The following is an 18,547-nucleotide window of genomic DNA, read 5'->3' as shown; positions in this document are numbered from 1 at the left end:
GTACTTGGATCGCCCTAGAGGAGGTTGGGAGTTATTCCCAAGAGAATTGATGGGTTGAGCCCGAGGCTTTGGCCAGTGCTTAGGCCGACCAGATGCAGACTAGGAGCTATTGTCACGCCCCAAGGGAGTTCTTGCCAGAGGAAAAATCTAGCAGCATCTCTCTTGTACCGATGATAATATGAATCATAACTACATCCACAAACAAAATACATTAGCCCACATGGCTGGAATATACATAACTATGCAGTTATATATTAAACAGCCACACGACTGTACTAAAAACACAACCATGCAGTTATATATACTAAACGACCCACAGGACTATACTAAAAACACAGTGAAAAATGAAAGAAAGCTCATACAAATAAAAACAACACATAGACTGCTAGCTGGCTAGGCTTACACAACCACAACAAAACAAAGACAACTCCACATAGCAAACTCCAAAACAAAGTCGAACTTATACAACGCCAAAAAATAATAAAATACCCACATGGCTAAACACCATCATAATGCTAAACCAATAAAGAATATATGAAAAGAAATCATGATGCGAGGTAAACCATCTTTTGATGTGACGTGGGATCGGCAGACAAGATACCTCCAAGCAACTGCTTAATCATCTACCTGTAATAGGAATAATGCAACAGGGTGAGTTCAACAACTCGGCGAGTATCAATCTAACATGCGTAGTAAGAAATAGCTACCAGTAATAATCATGGAGTACAGTCTCTTGACTAATAACAAGAAATACAAAACTGGACAAGGGGAGAAGAACTGTACTCACCAGGGTCTTCTATCCTAATATAAGGGTTGTCAGACTAAATACGTAATGTAACATGTATGCATGTCAAACATATGTATCCACAAAAATACAACATCCAAAGTACAACAATCACAAACAATAAATGCAATCCATGCATTTAATGCAAAAATGACATGATCACCCCTGACGCCAGTCAGCCATCTCACACGTGATGGTGAGACTGAGTGGGTAGGGCTATAACAACTGTGCACTCTTCCATCACTACTCTTGAGTGATCGAGTGGATAAGATGCTGTCAGAGTACACCTATCCTCCTACCCCAAACATAATGGGGGAGCCTAAGCTCTCATCTCCCTATATCATGGTCAAGGGGAGGGATCCCTGCCCGCTAGACACTACAGTCATCGCTACCCATGAGTGGACTAGCGGAGCCGACAATCGCTCAGCATGCAATCATGCAAGATGGTGCATGACACTAAACATGTAGATACTGACAGTATACACCTCCATATAAAATGTACCAAAAAGAAAATAAATCCATACAATGATCTAGGTAACAATAAACTAGGTACACAAGTCAGACATGTCAAATAACTAGACTACTACATAGAAGGGCAATGTATGTCACTATTTCTATGAACAGGGGTAAACATGGTAACAAACAAGAGAATATAAGTATGAATACATAACAGATAGGAATATAGGCAGACTACAAGAACCAAGAAGTGACATACCAAAGTAGAAGTAAACACAATCATTACTACTAGTTATAAACTACTATGCATATCAAAAATGATCATATCAAGGAGATAAGTCAGATGTACCCACCTTTATCAGTCGATCGTAACTAGAAATCCTACGTCGAGATGCCCGTCTCGAATCAATGTCCTACGATTACATAAATGTATTTAGCTAAATACACATATAGCAAATAGCTAAATAAAATCCCAAAACCTATATAGGGTAACTCCAATCAAAATACGATCATCGCTTAACCCCCAATATATGTTTAGGTCTTGGTAAAACAATTCACCACCTAAACTTGAGTTAATCCAACTTTAACCCTAAGCATTCCCTAATCAACTTAGGATAAATAAACTTGAATCAATTCCAATAACTCATCCAAATCTCAGATGCTCCCATGTTGGTCCACTGCCGAAGGAATATGTCAGAATTTGTGGCCGAATTCAAATGTAGTCACTGCCTCCCAAACAATCACTCTAAATCAACACTAAGTAAGAGATCAATTTTAGGGCACAGTGGCAACAATAGAGACGGGACCACAGTGAGGGAGAAGGGAGAAGAAGAAGAAGAAGAAGAAGAAGAAGAGACCTTGGCATCAGTTGCTCGTGTGGATGAACGACGACGCCGACTATCAATACACGGTGGCGACGACGCAAGTCAGACGGATCTAGGGTTCGGCTGGAAACTAGGGCACAGTGAAATCAATCAGAGAGAGAGGTTGGCGACGATCCCTCACAACTAATGGCTGGATCAGTGCAAGAGAACCGAAGAGGCGACCCTCGGGTGGTGCTCGGGTGGCTCTCGTCCGTCAACGTTGGGACGTGGTGACCAGGGGTGATGCAAGAGAATGATCGACGATGGTGTTCGGGAGGAGATCGGGAGAGAAGAAAGCGGCATCAGTAGGGCAGCGCCAATTGGGTTGGGGAAGACGAAAGGCGTCGGGGGAAGAGAGGTGAGGGCGGTGTCAAGTAGAAGAAGGATGGCTAGGGCACGGCGAGGAGGGTGGTCAGCACGCGCGAGGAGTCGGGAGGAGAAAAGAGGAGAAGGAAATAAAAAGAAATTAACTTGGTTTTGCTTAATCAAACCCTAGGTACATTCCTCAATCAACTCTCACTTATTGGTATTTCGAACAGGCTTTCCCCAAGCCTATAAATTCGTCCCCTTAAACTAGTCATACGAGCCCCGAAAAATTTCTAGAAAATTCCTAAAAATTCTTTTATGGTTATTCGCCTATTAAACCTTATTATTAAATCTTTATTTGGAGGTACTGTATTTTACATTTCTCCCCAACTAATAAAAATTTGATCTCCAAATTTTGTTATTTACCATCAGCAAATACTAGCAATAACTAACCAAATAAATGCTGAATAGAATTTAACCCACATACCTTAAGTAAAAAGATGAGGGTATCGAGCTCAGATCGTATCCTCGAACTCCCATGTAGCCTCCTCGTCCGAATGATACTGTCATCCGATATTAACCAATCGGATAGTCTTGTTCCATAGCTGACACTCTTTGTGGTCCAGAATCCGTCCTGGAACATCTTTGTAGGTAACGTCAGGCTGAATGAGAACTGATATATTTGACAGAACATGTGCTAGGTCAGCTATGTATCTCCTCAGCATAGACACATGGAATACATCGTGAACACCTACCAGAGACGTTGTAGCGCCAGACAGTAAGCTACAACTCCAATCCTCTCCAAGATTTGAAAAGACCCTGTAAGGGAATAGGTTGCTAAAGACGCAAACGCGCAGTGGAAAACCCTATTTCCTCCAGAAGATCCATGCGAAGGGAAACATAATCTTATACTAAGTTAGATCTAAAGACATGATATAGTTATACCTTTGAAGCGTGCTCACGATCTCCCGACAGCTCGGATCACAGCACGATCAAGTGTTCGCGCCTCTACGGTATCCACACGAACAAGCCTTGCCTTCGTTTGTCTCACAAACTCAACAAGATGGAGAAGAACACACAAGGTTGTGCTAGCAACCTTCAAGGGTGTGTTCGGCCAAGCAAGGAAAAGGAGGAAGAATAAGAAGCAAAGAGACCTTTCACCTTCTCAAGTGATGAAAATCTTATGAAAAATATCATCCAAATGATATTTATAGTCATCCCATGTGATCCTGTCCGAACCAGGATCAATGGACGCTGGGGATGTGGCACTCCCTGCTGGATCCTCGAGTGCTCCGGTGAACCTGCAACAAAACCAAGCCGGGGGGGGGGGTGTCCCGGCGACGGCCCTCCGACGCTCAAGTTAGGCGAAGGAATAAGAAAGTGGCTTAGAAAATGTAGACTTGTGTACCTCCGGTTGAAGAAATGGAGGCCTTATATAGACCTCTCGAAGGAGCCTGGGCACACCAATCGAAGCGATCACCTGCTTTCGACCATGCCTAGGTGTGGGCCTGTCAGAAGGGCATCCATAAGACCATACTGCTACTGTATCAACCTGTCCGTGACGTGATGGTGGGGCCTTTAATAGTGCCATCTTGCATACAGTCTAATCATCATGCCTTTGCTGACATATCATATCCCGAGCTGATCGAATAGGCCGCTCGGCTAACCACTGTTCCCTCGCCACGATTCCGTCCGAGCGGACACCTCCGCTCGGCCATTCGGCTCCGGTTCTTCTGCTTTGGCGTCGGAAACCCAAACCTTTGGCTGGGTAATCTCTGGTTCCGCTCGGACGGGACCCCATCTATGGGTCCCCCATTCTTACCGCCGGATCACTTGCCTCCCCTTCAAGTCTAGTCGAAGGAGGCAGTGAGTCCGACTGACTGGACTGTGTGTCCGAGCGGGCGGTCGTCGCCTTATCGCTGCTGCTGATATCCCTTGAGCCGTTCGGCCCTCATGCCAAATTTATCCGCTCGGCTCTTCGCTTTGTATGCCTTGGCGCCCAACGTGGATGTTTGCTTCTCTAAATCCTCTTGAAAATCGCGCAAGTTTTTTTCATTAAGCCGAAGCATGCGCGGTATGGGCACATTAATTGCGCTTGGTGACAGAGCGCCACGTGGCTTGTCTCTAGTGGCGGTGACGCTCCGTACGATGGGACACCCTTTGTTTTGAAATGAACGGCTAGATGATGACCTCGTCTCTTGTGCCCTTCATCCGACGGACGAGGCTGAGCGGTCTCAGTCATGCTCTAAGTGTTCTCCATCACGCCGCCGATCAGCTTAACCCATTAAACAAAGTCCGAGCGGGAGGGCCTACTCGCTCTGCACGTATCTAGCCTGTGTGAAGTCAACAAACGCCAAGTATCGAAGGACAAACGCCCGAGCGGGCCTAAATGTTTTAATACTTGCGGTTTCCGCGGTTTCTTATTCTCTGATATTCGTTCGTCCGCCCGGGGTATTTATAGTCGCCGGACCGACTCTCGATCTTTAACGACGAAGCTCGTCGGCGCGGATATTTATATCCGGTCGGCGCGGCTCTCGATCTGTAACGACGGAGCTCGTCGACGCGGATATTTATAGCCGGTCAGCGCGGCTCTCGATCTTTAACGACGGAGCTCATCGGCGCGGATATTTATAGTCGGTCGGCGCGGCTCTCGATCTTTAACGACGGAGCTCGTCGGCGCGGATATTTATAGACGCCGGCTCGTCTCTCGATCTTTAACGACGGAGCTCGTCGGCACGGATATTTATAGCCGGTCGGCGCGGCTCTCGATCTTTAACGACGGGGCTCGTCGATCTTCCGCTCGGGGATTTATAGACGCCGGCTCGTCTCTCGATTTTTAACGTCGGGGCTCGACGGCGCGGATATTTATAGCCGGTCGGCGCGGCTCTCGATCTTTAACGACGGAGCTCGTCGGCGCGGATATTTATAGCCGGTCGGCGCGGCTCTCGATCTTTAACGACGGGGCTCGTCGGTCTTCCGCTCGGCGGGTTTATAGACGCCGGCTCGTCTCTCGATTTTTAACGTCGGGGCTCGACGGCGCGGATATTTATAGCCGGTCGGCGCGGCTCTCGATCTTTAACGACGGGGCTCGTCGGTCTTCCGCTCGGGGATTTATAGACGCCGGCTCGTCTCTCGATTTTTAACGTCGGAGCTCGACGGCGCGGATATTTATAGCCGGTCGGCGCGGCTCTCGATCTTTAACGACGGAGCTCGTCGGCGCGGATATTTATAGCCGGTCGGCGCGGCTCTCGATCTTTAACGACGGAGCTCGTCGGCGCGGATATTTATAGCCGGTCGGTGCGGCTCTCGATCTTTAACGACGGAGCTCGTCGGTCTTCCGCTCGGGGATTTATAGACGCCGGCTCGTCTCTCGATTTTTAACGTCGGAGCTCGACGGCGCGGATATTTATAGCCGGTCGGCGCGGCTCTCGATCTTTAACGACGGAGCTCGTCGGCGCGGATATTTATAGCCGGTCGGCGCGGCTCTCGATCTTTAACGACGGAGCTCGTCGGCACGGATATTTATAGCCGGTCGGCGCGGCTCTCGATCTTTAACGACGGGGCTCGTCGGTCTTCCGCTCGGGGATTTATAGACTCCGGCTCGTCTCTCGATTTTTAACGTCGGGGCTCGACGGCGCGGATATTTATAGCCGGTCGGCGCGGCTCTCGATCTTTAACGACGGAGCTCGTCGGCCTTTAAGGCTAATTTGTACTCTGCCGTCCGGCGAAGCTGTTTGCCATCTTTCATCATTTTTGCTTCCTCCGTCCGAACGGTACGGGGCCTTCGGTTTTTTATGCCGATGCAAGGATATCGCACGCCCGGCCGAACGGCTTGGGCCTTCGTCCTTGAGCATTTTGCTCGAATAATTTACCTCCGGCCGAACGGCTCGGGGCCTTCGATCCTCGAGCCTTTGGCTCGGCTAATATACCTTCGTCCGAACGGTACGGGGCCTTCGGTTTTTTATGACGATGCAAGGATATCGCACGCCCGGCCGAACGGCTTGGGCCTTCGTCCTTGAGCATTTTGCTCGAATAATTTACCTTCGGCCGAACGGCTCGGGGCCTTCGATCCTCGAGTTTTGGCTCGGCTAATATACCTCCGTCCGAATGGTACGGGGCCTTCGACACTCAAGCGTTTGGCTCGGATAATTTACCTCCGACCGAACGGTCCGGAGCCTTCGATCCTCTAGCCTTTGGCTCGGCTAATATACCTCCGTCCGAACGGTACGGGGCCATCGATACTCGAGCGTTTGGCTCAGATAATTTACCTCCGGCCAAGCGGCACGGGCTTCCCATCGAGCTCGGGGCTCGGCTAATACACTCCCGGCCGAGCGGCACGGGGTCTTCCCATCGAGCTCGGGGCTCGGCTAATATACTCCCGACCGAGCGGCACGGGCTTCCCATCGAGCTCTTGGCTCGGCTAATATACTCCCGGCCGAGCGGCACGGGCTTCCCATCGAGCTCTTGGCTTGGCTAATATACTCCCGGCCGAACGGCACGGGCTTCCCATCGAGCTCTTGGCTCGGCTAATATACTCCCGGCCGAGCGGCATGGGCTTCCCATCGAGCTCGGGGCTCGGCTAATATACTCCCGGCCGAGCGGCACGGGCTTCCCATCGAGCTCGGGGCTCGGCTAATATACTCCCGGCCGAGCGGCACGGGCTTCCCATCGAGCTCGGGGCTCGGCTAATATATTCCCGGCCGAGCGGCACGGGCTTCCCATCGAGCTCTTGGCTCGGCTAATACACTCCCGGCCGAGCGGCACGGGCTTCCCATCGAGCTCTTGGCTCGGCTAATATACTCCCGGCCGAGCGGCACGGGCTTCCCATCGAGCTCAGGGCTCGGCTAATATACTCCCGGCCGAGCGGCACGGGCTTCCCATCGAGCTCGGGGCTCGGCTAATATATTCCCGGCCGAGCGGCACGGGCTTCCCATCGAGCTCGGGGCTTGGCTAATATACTCCCGGCCGAGCGGCACGGGCTTCCTATCGTGCTCGGGGCTCGGCTAATATACTCCCGGCCGAGCGGCACGGGCTTCCCATCGAGCTCTTGGCTCGGCTAATATACTCCCGGCCGAGCGGCACGGGCTTCCCATCGAGCTCGGGGCTCGGCTAATATATTCCCGGCCGAGTGGCACGGGCTTCCCATCGAGCTCTTGGCTTGGCTAATATACTCCCGGCCGAGCGGCACAGGCTTCCCATCGAGCTCTTGGCTCGGCTAATATACTCCCGGCCGAGCGGCACGGGCTTCCCATCGAGCTCGGGGCTCGGCTAATATACTCCCGGCCGAGCGGCACGGGCTTCCCATCGAGCTCGGGGCTCGGGCGAGCGGCACGGGCTTCCCATCGAGCTCTTGGCTCGGCTAATACACTCCCGGCCGAGCAGCACGGGCTTCCCATCAAGCTCTTGGCTCGGCTAATATACTCCCGGCCGAGCGGCACGGGCTCGGCTAATATACTCCCGGCCGAGCGGCACGGGCTTCCCATCGAGCTCGGGGCTCGGCTAATATATTCCCGGCCGAGCGGCACGGGCTTCCCATCGAGCTCTTGGCTCGGCTAATATACTCCCGGCCGAGCGGCACGGGCTTTCCATCGAGCTCTTGGCTTGGCTAAGACACTCCCGGCCGAGCGGCACGGGCTTTTAGCTCGAGGAACTATAATAAATCTTATAATGGAAAGAGGATAACTGAAGAACTGACCTGCCGACCAGCGAGGGTTCTGACCCAATTTCTCGACTCCCGAATACCCGTGGAGTGATGAAGAATATATATACTTGTCGAAACTCATCATGGCTTCCTCGTCGGACCGATATCGGTGCAGGAGTTACTCCCACTTGAGTGCTGGTCGGACCCTTATTTTGCCCCCATTTCTAATGCTTCTCCGGTCGTTCCTCCTGGGCCGCTCAGATATCCGCTCAGCTTGAGCCTTCTGTTTCTATTGCTCCATGAGCTTAGCTGCTCTTGCCTCAATTAGAGCATCGAGTTTCTCCTGGGAGAGCGTCACGGTGAGGTCGTCCAGCTTCGTCCATCTATTCCGCTCGGATACAGGCGCGTTCCCACAGACGGCGCCAATTTGATCCTGTCCAAACCAGGATCAATGGACGCTGGGCATGTGGCGCTCCCTGCTGGATCCTCGAGTGCTCCGGCGAACCTGCAACAAAACCGGGCGGGGGGGGGGGGGGTGTCCCGGCGACGACCCTCCGACGCTCAAGTTAGGCGAAGGAATAAGAAAGTGGCTTAGAAAATGTAGACTTGTGTACCTCCGGTTGAAGAAATGGAGGCCTTATATAGACCTCTCGAAGGAGCCTGGGCACACCAATCGAAGCGATCACCTGCTTTCGACCATGCCTAGGTGTGGGCCTGTAAGAAGGGCATCCATAAGACCATACTGCTACTGTATCAACCTGTCCGTGACGTGATGGTGGGGCTTTAATAGTGCCATCTTGCGTACAGTCTAATTATCATGCCTTTGCTGACATATCATATCCCGAGCCGATCGAATAGGCCGCTCGGCTAACCACTGTTCCCTCGCCATGATTCCGGCCGAGCGGACACCTTCGCTCGGCCATTCGGCTCCGGTTCTTCTGCTTTGGCGTCGGAAACCCAAACCTTTGGCTGGGTAATCTCTGGTTCCGCTCGGACGGGACCCCATCTGTGGGTCCCCCATTCTTATCGCCGGATCACCATGGAATACTAAGAGTTTCCACCCTTTCATCTTCTAATCCAATGGCTCAAAATTAACCATTCAATCCAATGGTTGAATTTTGACCATTCAACTTCCTTGGTGAACTCAAGTTCACCCAATGAGTCTAATACATTGATTCCCATGCAATTCGACTCAATCCAACAATTGGATCTATTTGAGTCTAACTCAATGAGTCTAATTTGGATTACACTTAATCCAATGAGTGGGTTCATTCGAGTCTAACTCAATGATTAATCCAAAAAACCTAATCATCTCATGATTGGCTCTTTGTTGATTGCTACTCGGAAAACCTAGAGGTTCCACTGTACAAAAATTTTGTACAAAGGTCTGAACATTTTCCTAGCTACCATGTGTTCTTTTAAATTAAATTTTGGATCGCCTGCGGAACTTAACACGTTTGATCCAAAACTTAATCTATTCGTTCTTTTAGGTTTTGACTTGGGTCTCCTGCGGAACTTAACACGTTCGACCCAAATCACCTTAAGTTATTAATTCCATTAAATATTAATTTCCATAATCGGTTCCCAGTACTGACATGGCGAGGCACATGGCCTTCTTGGATATGGGAGCAACCACCACCGACTAGACAAAACCTTTTATAGAAAGCTAATATTTAATTTCCTAAAATAACTTTAGGTTAACCGAAAAGAACAATCAAATCATAAGGAAAAGAAAAAAATAAAAGAACACAACATCGAAAAACATATTCAAAATTCTAGAATCGTAAGCCTCTTGTATTTGGTATTATTTCCAAAAATAACTAGTATGATGCGGAAAGAAAAATTACTAGTTATACCTTTTAGAAAGACCTCTTGATCTTCTACCGTATTCCTCTTCTAACCTCGGACGTTGTGTCGGCAACGATCTTCCGAGATGAGAAACCACCAACCACCTTCTTCTCCTCCTAGCTAGGTTCGGCCACAAAAAGCTTAACCAAGGATGAAGAACAAAATACCAACCAAGCTCCAAGAGATGCTAGCTTTCTCTCCTTCTTCTTCTTCTTCTTCTCCAAGTAGTATCCGGCCGCCACAAGAGCTCCAAGCCTTTGAGAGTTTCGGCCACCACAAAGAGGGAGAGAGGAAGAGGATGGCCGGCCACTCCAAGGAATAAAAGAGGGAGAGACACCCCTTCTTTTATATTCCTTGGCCTAGGCAAATTAGGAAATTTAATTACAATAAAATTTCCTTGACATGATTTAATTGAGAAAAATAAAATAAAATTTCCCAATTTAATCTCTAATGGCCGGCCACATTAAAAGAGATAAATTAGACAAGTTTTAATCAACAATTAAAACTTCCTAATTTGTTTCCGGAAATTTTTAAAATTAAAATTTCTCTTTAAAAATCTCTTCATGGTTGATAAAAGGAAATTTCTATAATTTTAATTTTACAACATGTGAATAATTTTTAAAGAGAAAATAAAATATCTCACCAATCTACAAATAAGGAAAGAGATCTAATCTCTTTCTTTAATCTTTTGTAGATCTTTTACAAGAGAGATATTTTAATTTTAATTCTCTTTAATAAATTATATCTCCCACATAATAAAAATTAAAATTAAAATCCCTTTTTAAATTAATATGGTCGGCCCCTCTAGCTTGGGTTCAAGCTAGGGCCGGCCACCCCAATTTATACCTAGGCCGGCCCTAGCTTGGTTCCCAAGCTAGCTTGGCCGGCCCCCTATTGGTGGGTATAGAAGGTGGGTATAGGTGGGTATAGTACTCTATAAATAAGAGGCTACGATAGGGACCGAGAGGAGGAATTGGTTTTGGTCTCCCGATAAAATTAAGCATCCCGTGTTCGCCCCGAACACACAACTTAATTTTATCAATAATAATTCATTCCACTAAAGAACTATTATTGAACTATCGCACCAATCCCAAATTACATTTTTGGGCTCCTTCTTATTATAAGTGTGTTAGTCTCCCTGTGTTTAAGATATCGAATGTCCACTAATTAAGTGAGTTACTGACAACTCATTTAATTAATATCTTAGTCCAAGAGTAGTACCACTCAACTTTATCGTCATGTCGGACTAAGTCCACCTGCAGGGTTTAACATGACAATCCTTATGAGCTCCTCTTGAGGACATTATCAACCTAGTATCTCTAGGACACAGTTTCCTTCTATAATCAACAACACACACTATAAGTGATACCATTTCCCAATTTATCGGGCTTATTGATTCATCGAACTAAATCTCACCCATTGATAAATTAAAGAAATAAATATCAAATATATGTGCTTGTTATTATATTAGGATTAAGAGCACACACTTCCATAATAACCGAGGTCTTTGTTTCTTTATAAAGTCAGTATAAAAGAAATGACCTCAAATGGTCCTACTCAATACACTCTGAGTGTACTAGTGTAATTATACAGTCAAGATAAACTGATACCTAATTACACTACGACCTTCTAATGGTTTGTTCCTTTCCATTTTGGTCGCGAGCTACTGTTTATAATTTATAAGGTACTGATAACATTATCTTCTGCATGTGACACCACATACTATGTTATCTACAATATAAATTAATTGAACAACTACAACTAAATGTAGACAATTTGACCAAATATGATTCTTTATTCATAATGAATGTTTACAAAGCTTAGGCTTTCAGTATACACTCCAACACTCTTAGGGCTAATTACTAACAATCTCCCACTAGCACTAGTGTCAATCACCACTGAGATGACACCAACACTTTAGATTTATCCATTATTCTTAATATCCTTTGTATTTTAGTCAAACTAAAATACTCATCTCCATATCTACTTGTTCTTTGTGTGTGACCCTTAGGCTCTTGTAACGTTGATAATGTATCCAAATTAACATTTGTGATACATAAACAATGAGTGATATCTAGCAAGGCATCATTGCTATCCAAGTGATGAGAAAGTCATGATCCAACCTAACCTTTCCGTGACTATCATATTGTATGACTTAATCCTTCTATTCTTGATATCTAGATTGATCAATGAGGCATAGAACGTGTCATCCTCTTATCAATCTTTGTGTTTCTTGATCTCTAAGTACACACACTTATCAAATAAGCTCAATATCTCATATTCACTCATTTACGCATGGTCATGCTTTATTGTGTCCTACTAATCAAGGGGCCCACAGATATCGCTTCCGTCATATGGAAGGGATAGATCCCATCTACATCACTCACATCCCTCCGCATAATTCATTGCATACCCAGTGATCGACTTTATAGTCCAACCTGTTACGGGTGACGTTTGAAGATACCAAAGTATACAACTCCTTATGTAGGGAACCGTAGTGACTTCAGGTCTAAGGACTATTCATACCAATAGTCACATGAGAATGTCTATGACACTCATATGATGATCCATGAAACATTCTCATGGCAGGTCATTCAGTATATATTCTCTAATATATACACATGTGTCAACCTGATATCTCATATCCATGACTTGTGAGATTAAGTTATCCATTGACCTATATGCTAGTCTCAACGCATTAATATTGTCCTTGTATATTAATGCTTGAGTAGGAATAGTTAAGACTAGTATTCTCTACAATATCTCACTATCAATTCAACCAATTGATATACTGTAGATAAGAACCTACTACCCAAGGACATTATTATATTTATTCATTCGGCACTGAACTGAAGTAAATATAATAACCATAACTTTTGCCTTCTAACGAAATAATGAAATATGATAAAAAATGTCTTAAGTCAATCAACTCTTGATTGCCTCTTAGGGCTTACACTAATAATCTCCTTATGTCACTAGTGTCAATCACTGAGATATCTAATATCCATTGACCTAGTGTGACCATCATGCTTCTTGGTGCGAAAGCCTTGGTCAAAGAATCTATAATGTTAGCATTGTTTGGTTCTCTGCATATCCTCATATCTCATATATCGATGATCTCTCTAATGAGATGGAATCGTTGTAGTATCCAATACCTAAGACCACCATTTATATCAAATACATGCCCTAACTGTGATCTAGAATCATCCTTGTCAACCTGATCACGTAATTTTGAAAATAAATAACACCCTCGTAATTTCGGGTGAATCTCGTCTACTGCCCAGAAGCTATCTGGCTGCCAATGAACTGTAAGCACTGATCATTGGCCTGGGCCTCTCAAATCCTCATCCTAATCGACGACTAAGCAACCATGATAACCAGAATACCCTACTCTATCTTGTTGGATCATGAATTTGATAGAGAGGGGGGGGGGTGAATATCGATTAAAAAAAATTAGTACGCAGCGGAATAAAAAGCAACAATGCTAACATAAGTTTTTTTTACTTGGTTTGGAGCCTTCAACTACTCTTACTCCAAGGCAATCCACTAGCAATTCGAAAAGATATTGCATAATTGAATTACAGGAAATGCTAAGAGAATATTTCGACAATAATTAAGAAAAGAAGAAAGAAAGAAAGCACTTTGTCGGAGTAGCCTTACGGCGTCGCAAGAGCACAATGCCTGGAGTGTGACGTAGCCTATCCACACATGAAGCTCCATGTGGTGACGCAGTTGGGGATAAGTTTTGCACTCCGGATGCCCGAACTACTCTTCTCCAGAAAGTCTTTCTCCTGCAAGAAAGAGTTAGTCCGAGGTAAAATGCAAATAATATTATTTTACAAAACAGATTGTTAGCACAATTTATAATTAAATAGAATACTAATTAGATTCCGTCTCACCGAGACCGGAATCTAGTCATGATCTCAATTTAGATTTCCGAAATGGATCTAAGTTGGATCGACGCCTAAATTCCCTTCTCGGGAATGCGTCCTCACAGTCACTGCCCTCTAGTGACTTACCTCAACTTACCTTCCAGACGTCTGGTCAGCTCGTCGACCCGTCTTGACTTCATACTAGCTATCCGGTCAGCCCGTCGACCGAGCTGGACTTCGTGCTAGACGTCCGGTCAGTCCTTCGACCCGTCTGGATTTCTTGCCAGCTATCCGGTCAGCCCGTCGACCTAGCTAAGCTTCGTGCCAGACATCCGGTCAACCCGTCGACCTGTTTGGACTTCTCCTGCACACTTGATCAAAGTGTTTAGAACATAAATTAAACTAACTTAACCTACTTTGTCATTCATCAAACCTTGAGTTAGACCATTAGTGCTAACCGCACCAACAATCCCCCCCTTTTTGATACAATGACAACCTGGTTAAGTTAGTGAAAAATATGCAATTAAAACAATCAATTTGGTTTTTAAGTTAGCCTTTATTTTAAATTTGGTAGTTTGTTATTTAACTAACTTAACTACCTAACCCTCCCTTTTGGCATTCATCAAAAATAAACATAGAACAAATGATAATTTAAAATGCAAGGAAGTCTACAAATGTAAGTTAGGTCGACTTGGGGGAGTTTAAAGTAGAAAACATAGAATATTTTATTTAAAAACTTAGTTTTTAGTTTTCTAAAAAAATAACTAAGTTTTAAAGCTTTAGAAAGATAACTTGTAAACATTTTTTAAAGATAAAATTTACAAATTTAACCTAATTTTAGAAATAAACATTGCAAACATAATTTTCGAATATAGCATTTTTACAAAAGGGAGATTAAGTAAGATTTTCAAATCAAGGTTTTAAAACTAAGTAAGATTCTATTTTTTCAAGACTCAGTTTGTAAAATCCAACTTTTTAAATCAAATTTCAAAACTATGTTTGGAAAATCTAACTTTCAAAACTAACTTTTGAAACTAAGTAAAATCTGTTTTCATATCCAAGTTTGTAACATCTAATTTTCAAAAATATGTTTTCAAAAACTATTTTTTTAAAAAAAAATGGATCCAATAAAAACTGATTTTTATAACAGTTAGTTTAAAATCAAATTAAGAAAATATTTTTCAAAAACTAATTTAAAAAATAATGAAAAATAATTAATCCTCCCCGTGAACCTAACATTACAAAAATTGTCTAACCAATTAGTTACTTACTGACTATTAGAAGATAGCAACTTTCACTTGGTTAGTCAGGTTAACTCTAATTGTAATCAGTTAGTGTTTAACTAAGCTGAATAACTTAACCTGATTAATGTCTATTTTATATTTAACGCCCAGACTTATGTCGATGCACTGAAATAAGCATCTTAAGTCCAAGAAATTTACTTATGCATCTCACCCCTTTCTATGTTCGACAATCACAAACAAGGTAGTCCTAGTGTTTTGGTGAGATGCTTAAATTCTAGTCCTGTAGGAACATGCTTTCTAAGGGTTGACCTAGTCTAAGGCTAAAATTATTTTTGAAATTCTAAAAATGGGAAGTTTTGACAGTTTTAACCTAGAATTTAAAAAGCATTATTTTTGAAAACGGTCTTTGTAATTTAAGAGTCCTAGTCTATTAAACACATCAAGATAAGTCAATGGCGGAGTCAAGATATAACTAAGTTGAAGTAAATCAAAATAACATAAATCAATATCTAGGTCAAAATACAACGGCCATGATAAAATACAAATAGTGATGATCCAGTCTATCGGGATGATGAGGAGGGTGACCTGGTCCCCAAGGAACGTAATAACTCTATCAACTCAGTATGACGGGTCCAGTCATCCTCTCAGGAGCTGGATAGGTCACGTCGAAGGTCGGAGATCTCCTGTCTCACATCTCGTCGCAAGTCAAAGACCTCCTACCGCATCTCTCATCGTAGGTCGATGACCTCCTGCGTATGCCTCGATGAAAATAGTTGACCTCTTGATGGAGACTCGTCATGAATAGCTCGAGTCCGGCAACTCGGTCGCCTAGAGTACGAGGAGCGGGATGTGGTGCTCGGCCTGGAGGTGGAGGTGGTACCAGGGCCAGAGGGCCCCTCGCTGAATAGCGCGACCATAAACTCATCCTACTCTGCCTCCTTCTGGGCATCTGGGTTTGGCTGGTGCTGTGCCCTCCTCCGCCAAGATAGGACACCCTCATCATCTATATGGACACCTCCTAGAGAGAAGTTCCTAGATCCTAGGGCGTCGAACTCAATCATGACTCGGATATCGCCTCGGGTGACGTTAATACGTAAGGAGGCGAAATATGCCGTCAAAATGTGATAGTACAACATATGAACTCGAGAGCTGGTGGTGACTCCAGCTGAGTAGATAATAGTCTGAAAGATATGTAAACTAATGTCTATGTCTAATCTATGTCTGACTCAAGTGGTGGTGCCTCTGAAAATGATGATTCTTGAGACTTTGCTTCCATTGCACAAGTCCCTACACAATTATCCTCAACCAATTCCATTCTTACAAACTCCATAGTATCAATTGGTTGTGCAATCAAAGGAGGTGATCCTTGGGACATTTCCTCCATAGTAATTATCCCTACACTTGTATCCACATCATCAACATAAGTAGTGAAGAGTCTACTAACATCAATATCATCAATAGAAGGATCAACAGCTTTATTAGAAATTTGTAGTAATAGTCATAAAGATAGGATCCCCCGTTGTATCATTAGCTCTTCAGAATCTTGTGTTGTGATCTTCATCTGATTGGGAGCAAGAGTATTTGGGTCTTGGGAGTCCTCCCAGTCAGTCGTCTCATCTAGCAGTGAATGATGTAGTCCATCCAATGAAAAATCATCTTGAAACTCTAACGGACTCTGATACACATGGGAAGAATGCTCAACATTTTGTATGTAGTTGTAATCAAAATTTTGATGATCCATCCAAAATTGATTGTAATGTTGAGGCGGGTCAGAGATCTGCTGCTGGTATAATGATTGCTCACTCTACTCTGGAATTAGCTGGGGTTGAAGGTTCTGAATCTGATGATCTCCCCAGTCATAGCCATAAGTATCAAGAACTTGCTCATATGTATCTTGATGTTGAGGTTGAACCAAATACTGAAGTTCCGGAGTATTAGCAAATTTTTGAAAGAAGTGACAAATAGCAGCTGGATGAGATGTACTACCACACACTCTACAAAGGAACTCAAATTCATCATCTTCTGAGTCATGATCTTTATAGATGGGAGATCTTGCTCTTGCATTCATGGGTGTAAAAAATTCTCTTAAAGGCCTGCTTGACATGTTAGTACTCAAGATATCTAAAAAAAATTATAAGAAAAACCAAAAATGCAGAATTAAAGATAAGAAAGAAAATGCATAATAAAAACTAGAAAGAAAATGCAAAAAGAAAAAGGAAAATGTCTAGAGTAACTCATATGCTAATCAACTAATGTTAATCGAAAACAACCCCTGACAACGACGCCAAAAACTTGTTATGAACCACAAGTGTACGGTTATGTCGTCAGTAATATAAAAGATTATCGTATCCACAAAGACTGTTGATTAAGCACTAGTTAACTTCGCACAGCGAATTATCTAGACAAACATGGAAAAAGAGAGTAAGAGAAAGAGAGGAGGGAAGAGAGAGAATGGATCTCGAGAGGGGTTGAGCTAATAGGATGTAGGATGATAGATTCTAGGATTTCGGTTTCCTTGTAATGCTAGAAAATGTTACATAGATTGCTTAGTTCCTATCCTCTATGTTCATGCTCTTATAGGAAGTTAGATTCATTACCGAATCTCTCCTGCAGTGGATAAGCCGGCATAATCTCCTACTCCATGTCCTATGCTACTAAATGGAAGTGATTCTTATGAAGTCCGTTTAATGGGGCAGCCCTGCCATGACGCCCCGCGGTCATACAACACAGAAACACACTGACACACAATAACATAGAAATAGAAATAGAGATTACGCTCGATCCCCTACTTCATTGTGGAGATTTGCTTCTCCTTTCAAGGTGATACCCTAAATGTCCGTTTAATGGGGCAGCCCTGTCATGACGCCCCGCGACAATACAATCTAGGGTATCCCCCCTACGAGATTAACAATTCTATACAATTATTTAATAAAATATGCAAAAGATATATATAAGCATTCACACACACACATCATCAAACATGAACAAGGCATCAACAAGTCATTGAATAGAATCATGGAAAATTTACATAGTTTTACATCATCCATCACATCACAAATATTTCCTACATCCTAGATCTGGAGATCTACTCCATTTCTAAGGAAGAACAAATCCAAAACATAAAATAAAGCATACTTACAACCCTAGATCCGAGAAGAAGGGGAAGAAGAAATGCTTGCTGATGATTCCGATGTCTTAGGGATGTCTCCTCGCTCCGGAGATGGACGAATCATGAAGAAATTGAGGATAATGAAGCTCTAGGGGTTCCCCTAAGGGGAGAACCCTTCCCCAGGGATAGGGACGAAGTCCCAAACCCAAGATGAGTCAATAAATGGGGATCTTGACCCTTTTATACCTCCTCCAAGCTGCCCAGGAAAACCAGGATTACAGGGGTCCGGTAAACTGGGTTTTTCACCCATTAAACCAGGTTTTCTCTTAATTCACCCTGCACCAAAGTTGTATCTCTTGAAATTATCTTCAATTTGATACTTGGATCAAGCCCTGGATCCAACCAAGCTGAAAGTTATGGTGGT

The sequence above is a fragment of the Zingiber officinale genome, chromosome 6A (genome assembly GCF_018446385.1).
Source record: "Zingiber officinale cultivar Zhangliang chromosome 6A, Zo_v1.1, whole genome shotgun sequence".
NCBI lineage: Eukaryota > Viridiplantae > Streptophyta > Magnoliopsida > Zingiberales > Zingiberaceae > Zingiber > Zingiber officinale.
Note: the sequence above shows the minus strand (reverse complement) of the source record.